This window comes from Gobius niger (genome assembly GCF_951799975.1).
Source record: "Gobius niger genome assembly, chromosome: 8".
NCBI classification, from domain to species: Eukaryota; Metazoa; Chordata; class Actinopteri; order Gobiiformes; family Gobiidae; genus Gobius; species Gobius niger.
Window position 1 is genome coordinate 1,152,569 of NC_136859.1, and position 26,196 is coordinate 1,178,764.

The 26,196-nt window shown below is 43.5% G+C and overlaps 1 long non-coding RNA gene across 1 annotated transcript in view; it reads right to left on the minus strand.

Annotated features, from left to right (window-relative positions):
- Nucleotides 1–10,710, minus strand: part of LOC306966346 — a 30,984-nt gene extending 20,274 nt beyond the window's left edge. The window contains exons 1-2 of the long non-coding RNA XR_013793096.1: nucleotides 10,608–10,710; nucleotides 4,867–5,043 (exon numbers count right to left, since the gene is read on the minus strand). This is a non-coding gene — a long non-coding RNA (uncharacterized lncRNA). The remainder of the gene's footprint in view (nucleotides 1–4,866; nucleotides 5,044–10,607) is intronic.
- Between the last annotated feature and the right edge of the window lie 15,486 nt (nucleotides 10,711–26,196).

Sequence of the window (26,196 nt, forward strand, 5' to 3'; positions counted from 1 at the left end):
CGTAATGATACGAGGAGCACAACGTCCGTGCAGTAACTCCTAAAGGTTACTGCGCCCACCATAGATCAAAGAGAAGTCACTTCAATATTTCCTAATACGAGCCCAGCCCGGTTACACATCCGGCCCAAACCAGTCACACTCAGTCCCCCCCCCTCGTCACCTCTGTGTCACCTTTATCACCTCATTTCACCCTCAAATACAACATCATCAGACTCTTTTCTGAGCAAAAGGCCCAGTTACATTCTGATTCACAGCCAGTCGCTTTAAATCAAAATACACAGATTCGAATCATTACACAAAACATATATTTCCTCAATCTGCAAAATCAAAGTGAACATAACAAATAAATGCACAGTGACAGTGTTTTCCTCATCAATCATTGATATATTAAAGATTATATAAACTTAAGCCCACACAAACATGTTTATAGGATCTGAGATCACTGTGTTTAAACCTCACACACTCTGATTTATTCCCTTTAAAAACAAAAACCCTTCTCACCCTGGACACGGACTGTTCCTCCCTCTCCCCTCAGGCAGGAGGCTACGGTCCCTCCAGACCCCCCTCCCTCCACCATCACACTCACAAACAAAAGACCCAATAACTCGTATCATAAATGTTAATATAAATCTGAAGTAAAAAGTAAAGCGTGTTTATATGAAGCTCTGGTCCTGGAGGTTCTCCCCGTCTGAAGCTCCGCCCACTGCAGCTCTCTCTCTGGATCAGACTTTAGTCAAACTCTGAACAGGAAAAAGCCGTTCTGTCTGGAATCAGTCTGAGGTTCTGCCACCAGCTGCTCATCTTCAGGAGACTTCATTACCACACCCTGCTGTTGAGGAGCAGAAAACAGTAAGGATTCAATTAAACATGTTAGATTCAGGAGTGATTTAATGTTTTGAATACGCCCTCGTCCTGGAACTACAGAAATACTTGATCTGAGCAGATACTCGAGTAACTCTGAGACTTTAGCCGAGTCCAGTTTAAAGCAACACAAAGAAACATTATGGCTGAATTTCCTCTTAAAGGAATAGGCCACCGTTTTTACATACTAAAATATGTTCTTACCTCACTTTAGACGTGTTAATATATCCCCGTCTGGTCTTTGTCCGTGCGCTCTGTCACGCAAACGGAGCACATACGCAGCCTCTCCCACATGTCACATAGCTCCAAAAAAGCTCACGATAGAAGCTACCAAGCTCTTCCACGTGTTCCCTATTTAAAGAGGGGGTATTATGCTTTTTTCAGCCACATAGCACCAGTCTATAGCACACTACAATGATGACCAAACCTTCTGTTGGTCTGTAAATGCAGTAAATTAGAATAACTGCCTTGTATAAAATTGCTCTTTCAAAATGGTGGTAGCAAATGACTTGAAATAGGCCCCTGTCTCTTTAAGAACCTCTGACCCTTTCCGACACGCCCCCTCCACACGCTGTCTGTGGCATCACAACAACACTGCGCTTGTCTCAACAGTATTGAAACTACGATCGGTGCATTTTAATTTTTATTGTTGGAAAGGAGCTACTGTTTATCACTTTGTGAACAATGGCCACACAGGATATTATTTGGAGACGAACCATCCACACCGGACGCTTGGAAGGGGCTCTTGCCTGAAAAATAACTGCTGTTTGGAGGCTCTCTCTTTGCATCTGCCATGCCCTATGGATCTCTAACTATACCCCCATGGACGACACCAGGATCTGCAGGAGCCCATACGATTCAAAAGACGGACATTATCTGTGCAGGTGGACAATGGTTTTTCGAGGTTACCCCGTTAGCTTGTTATAATCGACTACAGCTCATTGTTGATGAAAAGTCTGCAATAAACCACAAATGTGTAAAGCCAGGCTCATTGTGTGATCATCGTAAAGGCTGCTTCGAGTAGTTGCTGCTTTATTGACGTTATTTGTGCATAATATGCTGCCTGTTTTCAATGAATGTTGTGAAGGTGAAGGTTGTTAGCTTGTCGCGGCTAATAGTGCCTTAGCTCCGGGAGAAACCACTCGGCTACGACTCACTGTAGATGAAATGTGAGCAATAAACTACGAAATCAACAAGCCAGGCTCCGTGTGTGATCATCATAAAGGCTGCTTCAAGCAGTTGCCTGTTTAGTGACGTTTTCAATGCATAATATGCTGCTTGTATTCAGTGAATTTTCCCGTTAGCTTATCGCGGCTAGCTTGTTAGCTCCGGGAGAAAACCACTCGGCTACGACTCACTGTAGATGAAATGTGAGCAATAAACTACACAATCAACAAGCCAGGCTCCGTGTGTGATCATCATAAAGGCTGCTTCAAGCAGTTGCCTGTTTAGTGACGTTTTCAATGCATAATATGCTGCTTGTATTCAGTGAATTTTCCCGTTAGCTTGTCGCGGCTAGCTTGTTAGCTCCGGGAGAAAACCACTCGGCTATGACCCATTGTAGATGAAATGTGAGCAATAAACTTCAAAATCAACAAGCCAGGCTCCGTGTGTGATCATTGTTAAACGGTTCTTTATGTGTGTGGTGGTTTTATTGACTTTATGTGTGCATATTTCTCGTTTTCACGCGATGACTCGAGGTTTAGCTTAGCATTAGCTTTCTCCGGAGGCTCTGTGCATCATCAAGGCCCAGCGCAGAACCAGACACTGAAATAAGCGTTCTTGTCACCGGTTTTAATCCTGGGTGTTTCGGTAACAGAAACACTGATGTGTGGCTTTGTAAAAGTCTGCTGTGGCTCCGGTTCACAACACATGAAGCTAATCCTCCATGATGACTCTGTTTACATCTTAGGGCTAGACACTGCGGGGAGGGGGTTCTGCTGAGGAGCAGTGGTTGGTTACTCGGCTGGTGACGAAAGGTCGGAGGCGTATCCTGGAGGTCGAGGGCGTTTCCTGAAGGAATCAGGCGTTTTATCCCTAAAATGGCTGCCATCAGAGTTTTTACAGATTACTCGAAAATACGTGAATGTGCTAAGGCAACACTTCAGGCATGTTTTTAATGAGGGAATGACTTAATAACATGATGTAAAGCTTGAAAAAGTCAATTTTGCATAATAGGCCCCCTTTAAATAAAGTTACGTGAAGTGTTTTCATGCGAAGTATATTTACACAGAAATGTAACATGTCGATTTTATAAGCAAATAAAAAGGGGGACTATATTGTGAGGCGTAATGATACGAGGAGTAAAACGTCTGCGCAGTAACTCCTAAAGGTTATTGACGGAAGTGAGCGGGGGAAGTCTTTATGAGTTACTGCGCGGACGCTGTGCTCCTCGTATCATTACGCCTCACAATATAGTCCCCCTTTTTATTTGCTTCTAAAATCGACATGTTACATTTCTGTGTAAATATACTTCGCATGAAAACACTTCACGTAACTTTATTTAAATAGGGAACACGTGGAAGAGCTTGGTAGCTTCTATCGTGAGCTTTTTCGGAGCTATGTGACATATGGGAGAGGCTGCGTATGTGCTCCGTTTGCCTGGCAGAGCGCACGGAGAAAGACCAGACGGGGATATATTAACACGTCTAAAGTGAGGTAAGAACATATTTTAGTATGTAAAAACGGTGGCCTATTCCTTTAAGGCGAGACACGGCAGGTGTGAAGTACTGAAGGTGAAAGCACTGATTTTTCAAGCAGTGGTGTAGATTTTTGAGCCCTTACAGTCGCTCATACAGACTTCAAACTTTCCATCCTTGGACTCGAGGGATTTTTTAATATCTAATTCCGAGCCTGATTTATTCAGCTTTGAACCCCCAAAAAAACAAGGCGGAATTTGAGCTAAGAGAGAAAAGGAAAATGACTGAGAACCTTCTGTGAGCTCCAGGCTCTGAATAAACATAAAGTCAGTACTCACTGCAGTTTCTTCAGTCGATAGTAAGGGCTGTGTCTTAGGGCCATGAGCTCCATCACATCTGAATCATTTAAATTGTTAAAACGCAGGTCCAGCTCAGTGAGATGTGAGGAGGGGTTGGACTCCAGAGCTGAGGCTAGAGGGGAACAGCTGATCTCTGACAAACCACAGGCCCACAATCTGAATAAAGAATAAATGAGGAGATTAAAGTTCACAGAGACACGTAGAACTAAACTCGCCCCTAAACTCCTGTGAGCGCTGACACCAGAGTCTGGCCCTGACCCTCAGGTCCTGGAGCAGCGCTGACCTCACAGACGGACAGATCTTTGTTTTAACCCCCGCCTGAACAGAGCACATTTCCCCCAGTTTGGCTTTATCCAAATCTAAAAACTAAAAGTGTCAAAACAGCGACGAAAACGTGATTAAAAAGTGATGAAAAACAAAAATATAGATCAACAAAAACTTGTCGGAAAAGCAACAATAACACAATACATATGTGACAAAAACATGAAAAAACCCGTCAAAGAAAGTGATGAAGAAAGCAACAAAAATACGACCTTAGCTTTCAAATGAGACGTTCCTCTGGCCTATAGGCTGTAAACTCCAGAAGCTTTTAGATTTGAGTAAAGCCGAACTGGACAAAAGGTGCTTGGTTAAGGTAAGAGGTTACGGTCTTTGAAAAACTCGTCCTTTTTGAGATTTGTCTTTTAAAATCCTGCACTTTTCAAAGTTACTTTTTAAGGAAGTGTTTAAATGTTGGGTTTACCTCCACGTGATATTAAAAGGATAAATACACATTTTCTTTTAACTTCATCTTTTAAACCGAACCATAACCCTCACTCTTCTCCTGAACCTCAGGCAGGAATTAGAAATGTGAAAATCCCTGTGAAAAAACTTCCAAATGTTGGAGCATTTTCCTCAGAGGCTGTTGCTAAATAAAGAAATAGAAGAGTTTATGAACCCAAAAGCTATAAAGCTGAGTTTGTAGCACATTTAAGTTATATTCAGCTAATCTCACACAGTGAATTTACCCGAGTTTCTGCAGGCGACAGTCTGGGCTCTTCAGAAAATCACACAGATGAGACACTCCTGAGTCAGACAGGTCTTCGTTACCACCCAGGTCCAGCTCAGTGAGATGTGAGGGGTTGGACTTCAGAGCTGAGGCCAGAGCGGAACAGCTGATCTCTGACAAACCACAGCCCTCCAATCTGAATAAAGAATAAATGAGGAGATTAAAGTTCACAGTAAACTTTGACACAGAGACATTATTTACTGTTTCCTTTTCTGTTTGTGAACATTAAAGGCACACCGTGTAACTTTTGGCCACTAGGGGCACTAGACATGTAAATTTCATGTCTAGTGCCCCCAGTGGCCACAAGCGACGCAGCACTGTTGCAAAACCGTCAGCCGGCCAGCCTCCCGTGTCTTTTGATTGTGTGTGCAGAAGACCTGTTGGTTGAAGTGAGCTCATCTACTATCGAAGAAAAGAAGACATCCTCCGAATAAATAAATTGCACAACATTTAACAGAAAACAATGTCTGATCAGGTAAGTCGTAGCTGTTTTGTACCTAAAATCAAGTTATTGTGCTCATTTTGGATTTATATTTATCTTTAGATCGGACTCACGTCGATTTTTTTTTTCTGTAGTAAAACTATGAATTTGTAACTGAAATCGTATTAGCCACTAATAATAAACATATGTGAATGTGTAAAAGGACAAACAAACCAAAGACTATGACTTATATCTCAGTTTTTTTACACGACTATGCAGTAAATACATTATCCACTTTTATGTCGATGTTATGTTATATTTTCAGTCATCATCATCAATGTCTTCGCCGCCTGAAGATTCTTCAGAGTCCCCTCCCGAAACATGGAGAGGACGAGGTGGACGCGGAGGAGGCCGCGGAGGACGAGGAGGTGGACGCGGAGGAGAACGAGGTGGAGGAGGCGGAGGACAACGAGGGAGAGGCGGGGGGAGAGGAGGTGTGAGCTCTGGGGGCCGTGGAGGAGGAAGAAGAAGCAGCAGCTGACCATCTACAGCTGATTATGAAAGGCTCGAGGATCTTCAACAGAGGAGGAGAGCTGACATGCATGTATGTGTACACTATTATTTATACTATAATTTTTAAGACTACTATGTTGACAAATTTGTTTTATGCATCTTAGGCCAGACAACAATCAAGAAGATGCCCTGCTCCAATTAGTGCTAGACAGATTGCCTGGACTGCTTTTTGATCTCCTTGCACTGCAGGACTGTTACGGCCCCAGGCCTCCAGGTTCCCTCCTTGTTGCATATTTTTGTTGGTGTGGCCAAAATCTGCTTTTCCTCCATGGAAATTTGCTGCTGTGGTCCTGGGCTGCGATTGGTGAAGCGCATTGGGATCCTGGCCGTCTGATTGGGGGAGCAGCTCAACACCTGGAGAGCTCGTTAAAGCCACCTGTGCCAGCCACTCCTATAAAAGGACTCCACCGTGGCTCATTCGGGGCTGCTGTTCCTTGTGACCAGTACGGCATTTGCATTTGCTTTTGTGTCTGTGTTCCTTCGTGTCTGTCATGACTTTGTTTTCCAGGAACACTCGTTTTAGTTTGTGTCTCATTTTGTTTGTCACTCGTTTTGTTATTTAGGCCTTTTGTGACAAGTTGTGGGAGACACTCGTAAGTTTTGTCTAGTTGGTTTTGTACACTTGTTTTAGTAACCTTGTTTTTGGTTAACCTTTTGTAAATAGCTTCTGGTTGTTATTTATGACAGTAGGACCTGTCGCGTTCGCGAAATGCCTGAGATTTACACATATAAGCTACGGGGTTGCGCTAGCTTTGGTTTGTAGGGCGTTGGCTTCGTCTATCCGCATTTTGCTTCTACTAAACTGCGATAATAATGACTAAGACATGTGACTGTATACTAGGAGCAAAGACTTCACTTACCAGTCTAATAATGAGGTTGAAAACACAGAATCAGTTTTACATCCAGCTTCTTCTTTCAACCTGCGCCAACGAGCAAACTCATTTCCAAGATCAACTCTTGTTTTTCCTCGAGCACAATCTCTTTCACGTTTTCTCTTTCTAGCCTCCTCGGAAGGTTTAGACCTTTTCCTTGCCTCAGCCATGACCAGGAGTCGAGCAGGGGGAAAAATAGTAGCAAATACCTTAGCTCCACGAGTATATCACCGCCTGTAGCCGTAAAGCAAATCGTTCTTCAAGGTCACGTGACCTGGCCAACGACGGTATTTCAAGATGGCAGCCCCGCTCGGAGCATTGACAGTGTCAAACGCTGTATATTGGCCTGAGGAATCATTGAAAATAACTTATATTTGTCAACTCTTCAGGTCACAAAGTCTGCGGTGTGCCTTTAAACACTGTTATTCTGAGACTGGCACCTGCAGCATTAATGACTGAACACTAACACACAGGATATAGAAAAAGAAGAAATCATTTATCTCTGAGACACTGTAAGTGTGAGATTGACTTTTAACCTCTTAACCCCCGCCTGAACCAAGCACTTTTTCTTCAGTTCAGCTTTTCCCAAATCTAATCTTTTTGTCACATTTTGTAAGCGTTTTTGTCGTGTTTCTAGTAGGTTTTTTGTTTTTTGTCACATTTATGTTGCTTTTCCAGTAACAAACCCCTCTAACCACTAAGCCACTGTCAGACTGGTGTCAATGGCAGTGAGTCCGAGTAGCATCTCGAATTTCCCCAATCGCATTAATAAAATACTTACCTACGCTTTTGTTTTGTTCTCGTCTTTTTATCACTTTGTCATTTTCTGTGGCTTTTTCATGACTCTTTGTGTGTTTTTGGCCCTTTTTTGCTTTTCGATTTGGGTAAAGCCAAACTGTATAAAATGTGCTGGGTTCATGTGAAGGTTAAGAGATTAAGGGTCTGCACCTGTGTTCTTTTACTGACTCTGACCTGAGAGGGTGATTGGCTCCATCTCCCCAAGTCCTGTTCACCTCAGGACCTGGAGGCGTGTGGGTCGGATCACAGCTGACCCTTCTCACCCTGGACACGGACTATTCACCCCCCTCCCCTCAGGCAGGAGGCTACAGTCTATCCAGACCCACAGATCCCAACAGTTTTTCCCACAGCCGTCAGACTCATGAACGATAAAGACCTAATAACTCAGTACAGACTGTAAACTGCTCTATTGCTGGGTTACAGGTGACATCACAGCGTTCTAAAGGCCTATACGATTATATAGAGGAAAAATGATTTTGTTTTTGAGGAAATTTTTGGTCTTGTGCAGAGAGATCATGGACCCAGTTTTTTTTTCCCCTGTTTGTCACAGCAGAGACCCGTCTGTGCCTCTGCAGCAGGTCAAAAACCCCGCGGCACCGTGTCTGGATCACAGGAGGCGGCTCTTTTGCCGCACCGTCAAGCGTCTGCGTTGGGCTTAAAAAGTCGTTCACACGACATTGGCAACTCGTTAGAACGCGATGGTATTACGTTCGAACAAGATGGTATTACGTTCGAACGAGAAAGCGCAGTCAAAAATGTTTCACTCACATTGGCAGCAATGAGTTTCCGTAGAAATGTGAAAATCCCTGTGAAAAAAACTTCCAAATGTTGGAGCATTTTTCTCAGAGGCTGTTGCTAAATAAAGAAACAGAAGAGTTTATGAACCCAAAAGCTATAAAGCTGAGTTTGTAGCACATTTAAGTTACATTCAGCTAATCTCACACAGTGAATTTACCTGAGATTCTGCAGGCGACAGTCTGAACTCTTCAGAAAATCACACAGATGAGACACTCCTGAGTCAGACAGGTCTTCGTTACCACCCAGGTCCAGCTCAGTGAGATGTGAGGGGTTGGACTTCAGAGCTGAGATCAGAGCGGAACAGCTGATCTCTGACAAACCACAGCCCCACAATCTGAATAAAGAATAAATGAGGAGATTAAAGTTCACAGTAAACTTTGACACAGAGACATTATTTACTGTTTCCTTTTCTGTTTGTGAACATTAAACACTGTTATTCTGAGTCTGGCACCTGCAGCATTAATGACTGAACACGAACACACAGGATATAGAAAAAGAAGAAATCATTTAAAGTGTGAGTTTGTCTTTTAACCTCTTAACCCATTGGCTCCATCTCCCCAAGTCCTGTTCACCTCAGGACCTGGAGGCGTGTGGGTCGGATCACAGCTGACCCTTCTCACCCTGGACACGGACTGTTCACCCCCCTCCCCTCAGGCAGGAGGCTACAGTCTATCCAGACCCACAGATCCCAACAGTTTTTTCCCACAGCCGTCAGACTCATGAACGATAAAGACCTAATAACTCAGTACAGACTGTAAACTGCTCTATTGCTGGGTTGCAGGTGATCACTCTACAAGATTAGCACAAGATTAGACATTTTAGCCCATTCCTCTTTACAAAACAACTCCAGCTCTGTCACATTAGAAGGAGAGCGTTTGTGAACAGCAGTTTTCAGACCTTTCCACAGATTTTCAATAGGATTTTGGTCAGGACTTTGACTGGGCCATTCTAACACATTAATATGTTTTTATTGAACCATTCCATTGTAGATTTATCTTTGTGTTTAGGGTCATTGTCCTGCTGAAGGTGAATCTCCGCCCCAGCCTCAGTTCTCTTGTGACTCCAGCAGGTTTTCCTCCAAAATGTCCCTGTAGTTGGCTCCATCCGTCTTCATAACTATTCTTACAATCTCCCCAGTCCCCGCTGAGGAAAAGCAGCCCCACAGCATGATGCCCCCCCCCCCCGTATATTTGACACTGGGGATGGTGCACTCAGGACGATGAGCAGTGTCAGGTTTGCTCCATACATAACGTTTTGCATCTGGGCCAAAAAGTTACATTTTTGTCTCATCTGACCAAAGCTCCTTCTTCCACATGGAGCTGTGTCCTCCATATGACTTCTAGCAAACTTCAAACAGGATTTCTCATGGCCTCCTTTCAATGATGGCTTTCTTCTTCCACTCGTCCATGAAGGCCAGATTTGTGTAGATACGACTTATAGTTGTCCCATGTACAGATTCCCCCAGCTCAGCAGCAGGACTTCACAGCTCCTCCAGAGTTATCTTGGGGCACTTGGTTGTATTTCTCACCAGTGTTCTCCTTGTTCAGTTTGTTAGTTTAGGTGAACGATCACGTCTTGGTAAGTCTGCAGTGGTGCTTGAACAGTTGCCCCGGGAGATGTTTAAATCTTGGGAAATCTTTGTATAACTTAAGGCTGCTTTAAACTTCTCCACAGCTTTATCCCTGACCTCTCTGGTGCTCCTGGACCTTCATGATGTTGTTTAGTGACCAACACACTCCGACCACAGCTCTGAGGGCCTGAAGGAACAGCTGAAATTACACTGAGAGTAGATTACACACAGGTGCCTCTATTTAACCGGCCAAGGTGTGAACATTCTGGAGTCATGAGGAATGTTTTAAAGGCAATTTAATGCACTCAGAAAATGCTGTATGAATACTTATGCACGCCCCACTTTTCACTTTTCTATTTTTTGAAAAATAACAGAATCATGTATCATTTTGCTGTCACTTCACAGTTGTCTGTTCCTTGTGTGTGAACGTTCAGTAAAAAAATCAAAATAAAATCTTTATGTTTAGGGTTGTAAACATGACAAAATGTGCAAACGTTCAAGGTGTATGAATACCTACGAGAGGCACTGTACTTTAAAGTTTATAGCTTATGTTTATCTCTTTTAACTTTAAGTTTTTTATGTTTAATGTCGCACGTCTCACCAAGAAAAATTCCTAGTTTGTGAACCTGTTTACAAACAATGGCAATAAAAACTATTCTGATTCTGACCTGAGAGTGGAGAGTTTACAGTTCGGACTCTTCAGACCGTCACACAGCGCAGACACTGATGCGTCGCTCAGTTCATTGAGACTCAGATCCAGCTCTCTGAGATAGGAGGGGCTGGACCTCAGAGCTGAGGCCACCACTTCACAGTGAAGCTCAGAGAGTCCACAGTTACCAAACCTGCAACAGATGTTAGAGTCACAGGTGTTAGATCAGACTGAAGGTCTGAAGCTTCTGTTTGTGACTGAGGACTCACTCAGCCGTCCTGCAGTTCGTCACCGCTGGGATCAGGTTCAGTTTACCCTGAGGAGACGCTTTGTACTTGTTTAGGTCCAGCTCCTCCAGGACCTGCTCTGACGTCTGTAGGATGTAGGCCAGAGCTGAACACAGAGTCTCAGACACTTCTGGCTCAGATCTATCTTCAGACATCAGGACATCCTGGATCTGCTGCAGAATCCTGGTTTCTGTAAACAGGGAAGATGCATCCAGTGTTTTTGTTTATCACGGAAAATACAATAAATCTGAAAGTGTTGAGATAAATAATGTAATATATCCACAAAGAAATAAATAAGTCTGCGAACCCGTCCTAAAATAAATAAAAGGCTCTTTTTCATTCATGCTGTACAGTCATGTCATAACTTTACTCCCAGGCTCTGTACGTTATGGCTTGCATATCAGTATGACGGATAACTAAGGTATTTTACCCTCTTCATGTGGAAGCACAGTCAGACTTGAATGGGCGACCAGCACATTATGTTGAGTTCATGTCAAGTCCTGCACTGATGTTAAATAAACTTCTCCTGCATAAGACATCCAGACTCCTGCCTGTTCCTCATCCATCCTCTGACACCTTTGTTTTTGATACGTTTTACAGTTTGTTTGTGGCAGTGCCGTAAATTTCACAAAGAACTTTGTGACTCCATGTTATTCCAATGGGATGGACACATACGTGATGGCGGCCATGAGTGTGCACCCTCAAATCGGTGCTCAATGCAACGTGGCTAAAATGCTTAAACCATCAAAAAGGGGGATTACATTTACGATTTTAGTAATGTGCCTCCTACTGTTGACAATGCGACGGCGTTTAGCAAAAGAGGACTTTGTAAAACCGTGCTCTACAGCCATGGAAGCCACTCATCTGTGCTACTACACACTCCTCGAAAATGGCCGTGCCAGACTGGCTACCTCGAAACAAGACAAAACATTGTCACATATAACCATAATGATGCTACTGGCAGGAGACGTGGAGCTAAACCCACAGCCCATGGTGAATGCTAATTTGGCTAATTTCAGCCAGCCAGCCAGACTGCTACATCAATCACTGTCACTACAACCCGAACCTGGGCTAAGGTCTCACCTACTGAATCAAACTACAACTCTGCTTACCGATACGGTGCTGGGGGACCGGCGGCCACCGGCGTCGATGGGGCAGCGGCCTGGCGGGACAACGACGGCGCCGCCCGAGTTGGGGGCAGCAGTGAGGAGATCGCACCTAGGATCCGATGCAGCTGCACAGTTGTGTGGTAACACGGATTCCTACACCTTGGTACTGTCACCCACAACGAAGCCACGCACGCGACTCAGCGCAAAGCAGCAGGTCGGTGACACCACCTCTGCGGAGCGATGCGTGAGGGTGGCTACACCAGCTCCTGGAGCAGCAGCGGTAACACCTACTACGAAATCTAATACAAGACCCAGAATGAAACGGCTCTTCGGCAAAACCTCAGCAGGGCCCAGCGCGAGGCTGGATACAGCGGATCCCGGGGCAGCAGCGTTACCATCTACAGCGGGACCGCGTACTCGGACCAGAGCGAAGCAGCTGTTTGGTAACACCTCGGCAGGACCATGCGCCAGACCGGAGATAACTGGAGCGGTGCTAACTGGTGCTTACATCTACGGTGGAACCAAGTGTACAACACAGCGCGAGGCGTGTGGCCGATGACATCTCAACGGGACCATGCGCAAAGCTGGAATTACCGGATCCTGGAACACCAGCTATAATACCTACAGTGGGACCGCTCACTCACCTGGTCGGCAAAGCCCCAACAGGGCTCTGCGCGAGGATGGATACATCTGATCCGGGAGCAGCAGCGCTAACATCTACGGGGGAGCCCAGCGCACTCATGGCATGCCCGAGGATAAGTTCACACCTATTGTATAGCGTTAAGCAGCCGGATAAGAATGCCTCGAAGGAACAAACGTCACACTCAACAACTGCGGTCAGTAAAAGTTCACATCTGGCGAGAAAGAAAGTCATTTTAAAATCTTCTAAACTCAGGTTTTTCCAGGCCTTAAACCATGCCCGTGTACTATGGAACCCTAAGGCTAAACCCAAAGGCTTACTCGGTGGTCACATTAACATTCAAAGCATTGTGCCTAAATGTGAGCAAATCCAGCATTTGTTAAATGAATCCATTTTTTATGTATCACTGAGTCTTGGTTACACGCAAACTCTGCAACTGCGGGATTAAGTGTACCAGGATACAACATCTTTAGAAAAGATCGGCCAGAGGGGAGGGGTGGAGGTGTAATGTTCTACATAAAGAAACATCTAACATGCACCCAGTTAAAGTGGTCCTCACCCAATAACTTAGAATGCATTGGGCTAAATGTAAGTCTTTCTCCACAAATGTCAATCATACTGATTGGAATTTACAGGCCTCCAGCTGCCTCTAATGGGTTTCATGATGAACTACAGACCATTCTTGAAGAGTGTAATCGGAAGAAGGAGACAATTCTCCTTGGAGATTTTAACATTAACTGGCTTGAAAAATCTAATCGGAAAAGGCTCAAATCAATTGTAAGCAGCCATGACTTAGTCCAAGTAATAGAGGGGCCAACTAGAATAAGTAAATCTACTGAAACTTGCATTGACCTTGTTTTCACCAATAGGAAGGACAGAATTCTTAAAACCTTCAATATGATCACCGGTCTTTCAGACCACAATATGATTTTTTTAAATATTTTTATTTGAATTGGGACAGTGCACATTAATCAACATGTGTTTCTTCAACATGTAAATGTGCCGGAGTTAGCCATATAGGCTAATTTTCAACCGTAGTCCCATGGCAGGTTGATGTCATGACAGGACAAACACAGGCACAAATATGATTCTTTTCTCAAGGAAATTATCCAAAAATAGATTTATCCGACCCTTCAACAAACCAAGTGAACATCTTCGAATTCCAAAATCCGAAATGAACAACTTAGAAACCGCCTTGAATGAAATAAATTGGCCGGAGCATCTTGCAGAAGAACATTTAGACTTAGATGAAAAGTGCAACGTGTTCACAAAAAAAATCCAAGAAACCGTGAGTCACTTTCAAAAAATAGTAAAACATAGGCCTCAGAAACAACACTTGCCTTGGCTCAATGAAGAAATGTGGGCTTTAATGAAGCAACGTGATAGGGCATTTAAGACTGCTCTTAAAACTAAAACAACTACTGATAGGCAAATCTTCACCTCACTAAGAAATAAGGTGACAAAAGATATCAGATTCGCTAAAGCAAATTAAAGCCTTTAAAAATGCAAAATGCAATATAAAAGAGGTCTGGACACACATAAAGAAACTGACCGGAAGTTTCAGTTCAGTGAATAACATTAAGGAATTCAAATTTAATAATGACTTGATCAATAATCCAACACAAACAGCAGAAGTTCTGAACTACTTTCTGGATTCAGTGAAGAATCTTACATCCAGTGCATCGACAGTGGAAGACAGCAGCCTCTCTATGGTGTCTCCTATTGCTGAGGCACCAGCTTTTGATCTGTGTCCAGTAACTTTTATGAAAATTGAGAAGCTCATCGGTGACTGAATAACTCTGGAGCCAAAGATGCATTTGGGATGAACACAATGTTCATAAAAACATACAACAAATCTCTTATCGCTCCAATTACAAGTCTTATAAATGATTCAATAAACACAAGCACCTTCCCAGACCACTGGAAGATCTCAGTGATTACAGAGATCTGACAGAACCTTGTAATTATAGACCCATAAGCATCTTACCAGTGGCATCTAAATTGATAGAAAAATGTGTTGCAGAACAACTTATCAATCATTTAAATCAAAGCTCATTCAACCTTCATCAAATGCAGTTTGGCGTCCGAAAGCATTGTTCCACCGAAACAGTCGTATGCTCTTCTGGAAAAAATTAAATACAGCCTTGACAAGGGTGGCGTGGTCGGAGCCGTGTTCCTTGACCTCAAGAAAGCATTCGACACGGTCAACCACCAGATCTTGCTCATTTTAATTTCTCACTGCGCACTGTACAGTGGGTGGAATCCTATCTGAGTCAAAGAAAACAATATGTTAAAGTGCAAAATTCTATCTCAACAACTCGTAACAATGGACTAGGGCTACCTCAAGGCTCAGCCTTGTCACCATTATTATTCAGCCTTTATATAAATGATTTCCCTGAAAGTTGCCCTCCCAATGTACAGTGCCAGATGTTTGCAGATGATGCAATCATCTATGTCCACTCAGAAACAAAACATCAAGCAGCTCAAGAACTGTCGTCAGCAGAAGGTTTCAGAGTGAATGCAAAAGTCACAACTTGTCTTCAACGTGTCAAAAACAGTCAGCATGTTTTTTTCAAAAAATGCTTCTGCTGAAGATACAAATCCTCCTGTATTCATACAGGGATCCCAAATTGAATCAGTTTATGAATTTAAATATTTAGGCGTAATTGTAGACGCAAAACTTTCATTTAAACAACAAGTGAAAAAAACAATGAACAAAATGAAATTTAACTTGTCAAATTTTAGATTTATTAGAGATAACTTAACAATTGAATCAGCTAAACTTTATTTCAATGCCATGATTGTTTCACACATGATGTACTGTATGACGAGTCGGGTGCTTGCAGGTGAGACCACTCTGAAACCTATCGAGACGACGTACAAGCAAGCGCTCAAGGTCTTGGATAGAAAACCAAGACCAAGACCAAGTCTGTGTGCCTGTCCACACAGACAAAAATGAGCCAGAACGGCTCATTTTTAGGCCCGAGCGGCCTGCCGTCGCAAGGGCCTATTGTAATCGCAATCACAGCGCAGTGCGCGCAGCGCACTGAACCTAAGTGCGCGGAGCGCACAAAAACAGCGCGAAGCGCTGTCCCCATGACAACCGTAAACTCACCATGTAAAACAGTGACAGCCCACACCGAAGGTGTGGGGCCTTTATACTTATTATTGCATTAAAATGAATGGGGGTATATAGTGTGAATGGGGGTATATAGTGGATGACGAGCGCGAAGCGCTCGTCATCCACCCAGGACCCCCACGGATGCGTGCGGATCGTTGAAAGCTTTCCAAAAATGTATAATATGATATCGTCGCGAAAGCGACGATATTGTTTTTGTAAAAAATATTATTAGGCCCGAGCGGCCTGCCGTCGCAAGGGCCTATTGTAATCGCAATCACAGCGCAGTGCGCGCAGCGCACTGAACCTAAGTGCGCGGAGCGCACAAAAACAGCGCGAAGCGCTGTCCCCATGTCAACCGTAAACTCACCGTGTAAAACAGTGACAGCCCACACCGGAGGTGTGGGCCCTTTATACTTATTATTGCATTAAAATGAATGGGGGTATATAGTGTGAATGGGGGTATATAGTGGATGACGAGCGCGAAGCGCTCGTCATCCACCCAGGAACCCCACGGATGCGTGCGGATCGTTGAAAGCTTTCCAAAAATGTATAATATGATATCGTCGCGAAAGCGACGATATTGTTTTTCTCGGAAATATTATTATTCTTTCTTTCTTTCTTCTTCTTTCTTCTTTCTTCTTCTGCTCTTTGAGCAGGAATTTGACCCCCTGAACATTGTCGAAAACTCACCAAACTTTGCCCAAAATTCAGGTCCGGTGAAAAATTAATTAAAATGTGTGTTTCATATTGGGGGGAAAAAAAATGGCGCGACAGCGCCACCTACAAAAGTGAAAATACATTACGCCAATGGGGGAGGGGCCGAAGTAAACTTTGTCGTAGAGCTACGAGATTCGGTACAGATATTCGTCATGTGACGACAAAAAAAATATATTATTGTGGCCACGCCCCCTGACAAACCGGAAGTCCGCCATTTTGAAAGGAAGACCGGAGAATGCTGAGTCAGCGTTTTCGCTGACTTCGCATTTTAACGAACTCCTCCTAGGGCGTTTCACCAAATGAGCTCAAAATCGCTCCAGCTCATCTCGAGATGTGGGACATCAAAAGTTATCCAAATTTTTTGGCTAAGTTTTACGGTTTGTTTGCGGCGAAGCCGCAATCTTTACGAAGAATTTTGCGATTCATCAAAAACTAAAAATCGCTCCCATTCGCACAAACAAACTCCGATTAAAAATCGGAAATATACATTTTATTGACCTTTCACCCCTGGACACAGCAAATGTGAAAAAGTGACATTGGGCGCGACAGCGCCCCCTCCAGGTGCAGACGAAAAAATGCATTATGGGAAAAAAATTAGTTTGTCGGAAATGGATGAAATTCGGTACAAAAATAGTTGATGGCATCCCGATCCAAAAAGCCAATGAGACCCATATCGCATTTTGTACGGTGTTGCCATGGTGAATCAAAATACATTGCGTCTATGGAGGCGGGACCAATCGGGGCCAACGTCTACTTTGTCGTAGAGCAACGAGATTTGGTAGAGATATTCGTCATGAGACGACAAACAAAAAATATTATTGTGGCCACGCCCCCTGACAAACCGCAAGTCCGCCATTTTGACAGGAAGTCCTGTGAATGCTGAGTCAGTGTTTTCGCTGACTTCGCATTTTAACGAACTCCTCCTAGGGCGTTTCACCAAATGAGCTCAAAATCGCTCGAGCTCATCTCGAGATGTGGGACATCAAAAGTTATCCAAATTTTTCGGCTATGTTTTACAGTTTGTTTGCGGCGAAGCCGCAATCTTTACGAAGATTTTTGCGATTCATCAAAAACTAAAATTCGCTCCCATTCGCACAAACAAACTCAGATTAAAAATCGGAAATATACATTTTATTGACCTTTCACCCCTGGACGCAACAAATGTGAAAAAGTGACATTGGGCGCGATAGCGCCCCCTCCAGGTGCAGAAGAAAAAATGCATTATGGGAAAAAAATTAGTTTCTCGGAAATGGATGAAATTCGGTACACATATAGTTGATGGTATCCCGATCAAGAAAGCCAATGGGACCCATACCGTAATTTGTACGGTTTTGCCATGGGAACGACCGGGAACCCCCATATTATTCCACTGGGATGGACACATAAATCTCACATTATACACCATCACGGCGCGTTAGCGCCCTCTGTCAGCAGCGTGTGGACAGTAGTAATTGAAGTAAGGCCCGTAAGGGCTGTCGAATGCTGCTTGTGAAATAAAAAACATTATGGGCATTCTAGCGCCCTCTGGAGTTTGGAACCATTATTCACATGGAAAGGCCTGCCAATGATAAACCGGAAGTCCGCCATTTTGACAGGATGTCTGGAAAATACTGAGTCAGCGTTTTCGCTGATGTCGCATTTTAACGAACTCCTCCTGGGGCCTTTAACCAAATGAGCTCAAAATTGCTCCAGCTCATCTCGAGATGTGAGCCATCAAAAGTTATCAAATTTTTTTGCCTATGTTTTACGGTTTGTTTGCGGCAAAGCCGCAATCTTTACGAACAATTTTGCAATTCATTGTAAACTAAAAATTGCTCCCATTTGCGCAACAAACTCCGATTAAAAATCGGAAATATACATTTTCACCCCTGGACACAACAAATGTGAAAAAGTGACATTGGGCGCGATAGCGCCCCCTCGAGGTGCAGAAGAAAAAATGCATTATGGGCAAAAAAATTAGTTTCTTGGAAATGGACGAAATTCGGTACAAAAATAGTTGATGGCATCCCGATCATGAAAGCCAATGGGACCCCTCTGTTAGGTGCGTTTGGACCCTTGTGAAATGAAAAAGATTTTGGGCGTGCTAGCGCCCTCTGTGGGTTGGAGCTGTTTCTCACATGGAGAGGCTAAAATTTTACCTGAGAAAGGTAAAATGCACTGTCCCCCATCCATACGTAATATTATCTCAAACAGTGACCAAACATATTGTTGTTGCTGGAAAGTGCCACTCACAGTCACGTTGAGCTTATTTTATTATTATTTTTTTTTACACAATAATCTTCTCTGAACATTTATGGGAAAATACATTGACCTAATTTCATACATATTGACAGAAAATCAAGAGAAATGAAAAATATCAGCACTTTTGGATGCCTTCATGAGAAAGTCATGTGACGTTAGTTCATGTCCTGAGAGAGAAGACGCTGGACCTTGGGACAAGTTTTCTTTCATATGGATAGGTCCAGCCATAAACCAATAGTAATCATGTTTACCACAATAAAATTGGTAGCTGTGCCAACTTGATTTTAAATTGTAGGCTGTTTTTGTGACATCATGAGAACACAACCTAATGATGCATTTTTTTTTAGAAGTAGAAAAGATAAGACAGATCTTTATACAATGGAACCATAGACCAGAATACTGATGGAGCTCACTAAAGTGCACTCAGTCTCTACCCCGTTCATCCCAATACCATAAGAAATAATCATAAACATAAGTTAATTTTAAAAGTACATCTTCAGTTGAAAATGGATTACAAACGCCACTGTTAATGCACTTTGGGCCATGTTTCCACTGATCGTGGGTAAACCTGTTCTGCAGCCTGTTTGTGTGTACCCTGGGAGTTTGGAGTCTGCCTGAGGAGAGAGTGGTGAAGAGGCAGTTTCCTGGGTGAGTGGGATCCTGCAGTACAGTATGTTGGCTGCACGTGTGAGCAGTCGAGTGGCGTAGATGTCGTCCAGGTTTGTCAGAGCGGAGCCCAAGATCCTGTCCGCTGTCCTTATCACGCGCTGCAGGTCCTTCTCAGCAGCAGCTCGCGTACCATGCTGGGCAGTAGTATGTATGCAAGTAGTATGCTTTCTATGGTAAAATGATAGGTGAAAGTGATCCTGAAAAGTGACCCTGCAAGTTGTGTAAAGTGCCGATTATTTGAAATAAAAATATCAGGTATAGGGACTTTAATAATGCAGGTGTTTACCCTCCATGTCAGGTCCTCACTGATCTGCACACCCAAAAACCTGAAGTCTGAGACCCTCTCCACCTCCACCCCATCAGTCCACAGACCACTGTGAGGTGTTTTCCCGTTCTCTCCCAAAATCAATTATGACCTCTTGTTTTCTTTGTGTTCAGAAGTTGCAGCTAAAATGGCAGGAAACATTATAAAAGACCTGACAGTGTTTGACCATTTAAGATAAACATGTGTCATGTATCTGAAACACTTAATCTGCTCTATATGTCTGAATTCTTTCATCTGCTGCCTTTGTAATTTGTCATAAAATTTCTACACCAGAAAAATGACCACGCCTTGAATGTAAGCAAAATCAACAACAAGTGTAACAAAAACATTTATTGAGTTGAATGTGTCTTTAAATTGACATTGACAAATCATTTATACACATGTTTCAAACAATAACTGTCGCTTAAAATACAAACACAAAACATTTTCAATTTCTGTCACAGTATTACAACATAACTTTTAAAAAAGCTTGTGAATACATTCAAACCTATTTACATCATACACAACAACAGAAAATTAGGATAAATCAGTGAAAACTTCATTGTAGTTTAATTTAATATTATCTGAACCACTCTTGGTCTGGCCTGTCACCTAGAACCTGTTTGCCCTGGGAGTCCCTACAGAGGCATAAAGCCCCTCACAACATAGCTCCTAGGATCTTTCAGGCGCTCAAACCTCTCCACCACGATAAGGTGGTGGTTCAAGGAGAGGAAAATTTATTAACATTATTAGTGTCATTACAATTGAATACATGATTTACATCAATAATACATTATAAAATACATAACAGTACATAAAAATATACAATATAAATACAATACATACATTATTATGTGGCATGCATATATACATTACATAATTAATTTATCATTCAAGGGACCCTTTGAACCAGTCAGAATGGTTCAAGACCAGAGACAACAAACCTTACAGTATGTGTGCATGCATCACTGTAAGGTACAACACACAATAAAGCCAAAACTAAAACAGAAACAGCAATTACAACTGAAAGCCCTAAAACTACAACGCCTAAATCTGCAAACACATGATCCAAAGCTAAGCAGTCTCTTCACAGACAGGTTTGTTTGTTCGCCTGCTTTACAAGTTTGGTTTTCCTCAGACACCTCACTCTTCACATGATGTCACTGTGTAAAGGCTTGTAGTTTTCTAATGTACTTTTGTCAGACAAAATGGAAAACTTTAACTGCATAGTCACAGATAAGTTTTCCCAGTCTGACAAAATGACATAAAACTACAAGACTGAGCACAGCTTCACCTAATAAAGGGGACGAGAGGAGGAAGACAAATATTGTAATGCATGATTCACAAAAAACCTGTCAGCAAAGAGAAAACCTCTGCAAATAAATATCTCAAAATGCTCCATCACTGAATTTCCATGATCCAACATCGAAGGCTATCATCAAAACGAACCAACACATAAATATATACAACACTCAAAATGTTTCCAAAGACAAACACACACAAAAGTCAAAATACATGATTACTGCCAATTATAAAAAATGTTCTATACAATTTTGACAGAGTCAAACCCTGAATGCTCAATAATCAAGAGAGGAATGGACTGCTTAGAGCATGATGAAAGGGCATGGGAAGACAAAGTTGTAAGAGACACAAGACAAGTCATATGTAAGGAGCAATGTGATGAGCCGACACAATAAACAACAGCTGTCCATTTAAACTATAAAGTAAATCTAATCTAAACGCGGCATTTCAACGCACTTCCCCCTAAAAGAACAGACAATCCCTTCATGGTCGCTAAAGTATGTTGGCACGACTGAACAATCAATATCATACTCACTAGACTTTAGATAAAAATGATCAATTAATGTCCCTCTCTCAGTTGTGGGAGATGTGACGTATTGAACATAACCTCTTTCTACCATAAAATTGCAGAGACTTGTAGATTTCAATACGTCATCATTAAAATCTCCCATCACAGCCACAGTGGCACAATGTGAGCTCAGCCAATTCAATAACCTGTCAAAGTTATATTTGAATAGAGACATGGGATAAGACGGTGGCCGGTAAATTACTGCTATGATGATTTGATGCTCTGCAAAATAATTAACTAAACACTCCAAATCGAAATCTCGTACTGTGATTTCATAGTTAAGGTTTTCCTCACAGTACATGCCAACTCCACCGTACTGTTGGCCACGTAAACTAACCAACGCTGTGTGGTTACTGCGCTGGTAGGAGATACTACGGGGACGACTATGGAAGGTATAACCTTCAATTTGACAACCATCAAAAGATGAGTCTACAGATAACCATGTCTCTACCACAGCGATACAGTTAGGCTGCAAAAGCTGTGTGCGTGAAGCTAAGTCAGACACATGTCGGGCTAATCCCTGTACATTCATAAAAAATACTGTCAAAACATGTGCCTCTTGTCTGTGCCAGGGCAAACTGTCGACCATGAAGGGAGGCAGGTTCTCTAACGCGGCTCTAACGTTGTTGTTGCAGTAAATGGCCTTTTCCGAAAAGTCTTGAATTACAAGACCCTCTAAACTCCGGACGCGACTTAAGGCCACATACGCCTGACCAGGGGTAAATATTTTCTTCAGGGACACCACAGCTTCATCTACAGTTACCCCTTGTACTTTGTGTACTGTACAGGCCCACGCGAGTTTAAGCGGAAACTGTCTACGCCTCTCGGTGCGTTTGTTCACCTGTTCTTCAGCTGGTCCTATGCGGGTAGAACCAGTCAGGTCTGCAGGGGTACGGGTCTGTTTCCTTATCTTCGCACCTACTCTATCGTCATCAAATTTCACGTAAATAGCTAAAGGAAACCTCTTGTTCTGGGGATCTTCGACTATATAGGTTACAATGCCACATACCCCATTTACTAGACCGTCAGAAAGATCTATGTTTTTACAAAGCATAACGCGTGCATTGACGCCGATATGCAGTGCCTCCGCCAAACTAGGTTTCATTTTTTTGGACTTATGGAAACACAGATGACCATGGAGTTCCTTAATTTTACCGGAGCCCTTATCAATCCCAAAATCACGCGCCTCTATGGTCATCACCTCTGAACAAACGCTACTAAGCTTTCTTAAGTTATATTCCCCAACATGAACCCTCCTTGCGAAAATATGCAATACGTCGGGCTCTTCGCCTGTTTCACGACGCTTCAATATATCTATGTCGCTTTGGAGCATGGGTGTCCCTCTCGTACGCACTCTTAACCGGTTTAAGAGGTCCGCAAAAGTACTATCCTGTTGTCTAACAACAGTTTTTAATTCCGCTACTTTAAACAAATCGTTGAAAAAATCGACGCCTACATTTTCTTTATACAGAACCTCCCCCCCAACAGGAGCTAACTGATAAAAATCCCCAACTGCAATAACGCAAACGTTTCCAAATTTAATCTCCTCATCCGTCTGTTTAATTTGACCCAAACGACCGTCAATCCACTCAAACACCCTTTTGTCAACCATCGATATTTCGTCAATTACAACAATTTCAACATCGATGTATCTAGCGCGCAGTGTACTTAGCTTTTCCTCTCCGAGCTTACCATACTTTGCTGGAGGATTCGCAGGGATAGAAAACGTCGTATGGATAGTCGCCGCCTCTAAGTTATACGCTGCTATCCCGGTCGGAGCCGTTAATAAAACGCTAATGTTATCGGGACTATGACAAATAGGAGCCAATAACCGCGACGCTTCGTACTGAATAGCCCTAATCAGGTGACTCTTCCCGGTGCCAGCTCCACCTGATATAAATACGTGCAATGGCTCAGGGTTGTTACCGGCAACCTTGTCTAAGCACCATTGCCGTATTTTGTAAAAAATGGACAGCTGTTGCTCATTCAGGCTTCGCACAAGTGCGAGACCCTCTGGACGACTCATAACATTTGTCCTCTCCAAATGACAAATGTCCTCGTTCCTTACAGCCAAGTCAGGGATGGGCTCTTGCTCATGCTCAGAGAGGACCTCCTGCAACATCTCCCTAAACTCCTCCTTCGACTCCAACCTTTCAACTTCCAGCTCTGGGCAGAGATCGGCCCATGCCTCTTCCAAAAGCTCTTCAGAGTTCATTGCCTCTTGGATCTCATCCAGATCCTCAGCCTCCACTTCAAAACGACACCTATTCGCATCAACGATCGCCTTCACCGAATGCACCGACCCGTCACTATAGCGCACTTCCCCATTTTCATAAAAGTCCTTATATGTTTCGTATGGAGCCGGCTTAAGGTCGGCTTCATCGCGATACGGTAAAAACAATTGAAGGATGCTTAGATGGAATAACTCTGAATCTTTTGTCTCTGAAAACCGTGCATACCTAACAATTGCAGGCTTGGTGTTCTGCCGTTTAGCGACAGCACCTAAAGAATTTTGTAAAGGAATAGCCTTTTGACAAGTATCTGTTTGACTAAGTACACGGTATTCAGATACAAAAGAAGCAATACACATGTCATTAAAAGTGCTATCGTTTGGCCTACTCATAAAGCGATCTATAATGTTGGTCATCCAAATATCATCCGAAGCCGAATCACCATCTAACTGACTGATAGGTTTGCTCAATCTAACAATGTTGTTTCCCGTCGGAATGAATTCTACTTTACGTGAGAATTCCTTAAGGTGCATGTTTGTAACGCGATAAACAGCTTCCTGCGCAGAGACATCACGATTATGCAAATAAACGCGTCCTAACTTTTTCAATGCCTCTTTTGCACTAACATTATCTTTGGAAGCTTCTTTTTGGGCAGCGCCCAAGAGCAAACCCATCTCCCTCTCTGCCTTAGAAATATATGAAATTATATAAACTATGCACGCCCACGCATCTACAACAAACTGAATATCCATATTCGCATCCCAAGCATCCAACAATTTCGCATTATAATTATTAATCCAGACTTCCTTAATCCCCCGCTTTAAAACTACATGAGTGTGACCGCCTAGAGCCTGGTACACCATTTCAAACGAGTCCTGTGTTAAACCGGCAGCTGCAAACAATGACTGCACACTATCAATGGGAACATTCTCATCTACAATAGCATCTTTAAGTGCAGTCATAAACGCCACAGCTTCCTCTTTAGGCATAATCGGTTCGCTCTCCGGGTCTACTTTTTTAATAAATGTACGCATGGACGGAGGACGTGGGAAATTAAAGCGACACTTCTTTTTTCCCTTTTTACACGTTTTTGAGTGACGCTTTGAATGCTGCTGCACTGAAGTAACCTTTTCCAATAATTTTGGATCAGAGGGTAATTCACAACTAATGTACTTATCAATAAAGTCAATTACCTCCTCGTCTGTATTAACTCCAAGCTTGGGGGCGTCTCTAACCCAATATAAACAATGTACATGAGGGCTTCCGCGCTGCTGAAACTCTACACGATAAAAGGAATCTATAATTTCGCCTATCGGGTGAGCCGGGGACTTCAGGACGGTATTTTGAAATCTATGCCACCGCTGATCAAACATACGGGCGACAGTTGTGGGGTGGCGACGCAAAAGATCACATCTGTCTGCCCAATTTAAGTCCTCTACACTCCTGGTACTACCTTCTATTTTTAACAGTGCCTCGAGGACTTCTGGCCAACGCATATCTGCCGAACTAAATGAACAGAACCAAGTTGGAATACCCAGCTGGCGCACCATCGCGATTAAGTCTTTGAGTGTGGCTTGCCAGTATGGGGGCGTGCCTCTAATAGGCTTTAAAAAACGATAACCACTATCAAACTGTAATAAATTTTCCAAAGATTCTTCATCTGCAGCAGCATTACCCGAACCCTGACACGCATGTCCCTTTCGCAAAGCTATGGAGACCTTCGATACAACCTGCTCTACTTCCAACATGTACAGAGCCATGAATAGAAATTTAAGATTGCGCGCGAAACGACCGTCCGCGTGCAATAGTCTGTTAATGAAATACCGGCACAAAGTAATACGAACAGGCCTACGGGTGTGAAACGTATTACGCCCAAAGGGGAACTCTTTTGGGAAGCATTTTGCTTCATTTTCCTTATCGGTGAGCAAACTCACTGGACTGTTCCCCTCTGCCGGAGCCAAATTCAGTACACCCTGGAAATAGTGGTCAAGAGCCTCCTGAGCCATATCTGCAGGCATAAAGAAGGTGTCCTGGAACATACAATGACGCTGACGGTCATGGAGATGCTCATCATCTAAATCTTCATCCTCTCCCTGTGCTGCCTGTCCCTGTGCTGCTTGTCCCTCTCCTTCCTCTCCCTGTGCTGCCTGTCCCTGTGCCGCCTGTCCCTGTGCCGCCTGTCCCTGTGCCGCCTGTCCCTCTCCCTTCTGTCCCTTCTGTCCCTTCGCTGCGCGTCCCTTAGCTGCGCGTCCCTTCGCTGCGCGTCCCTTCGCCGGCCGCCCCTTCGCCGGCCGCCCCTTCGCCCCCTGTTCCTGTGCAGCCCCCATATGCCCCTGCGTTGCCTGTCCCTGTGCCGCCTGTCCCTGTGCTTCCTGTCCCTGTGCCGCCTGTCCCTGTGCTTCCTGTCCCTGCGCCGCCT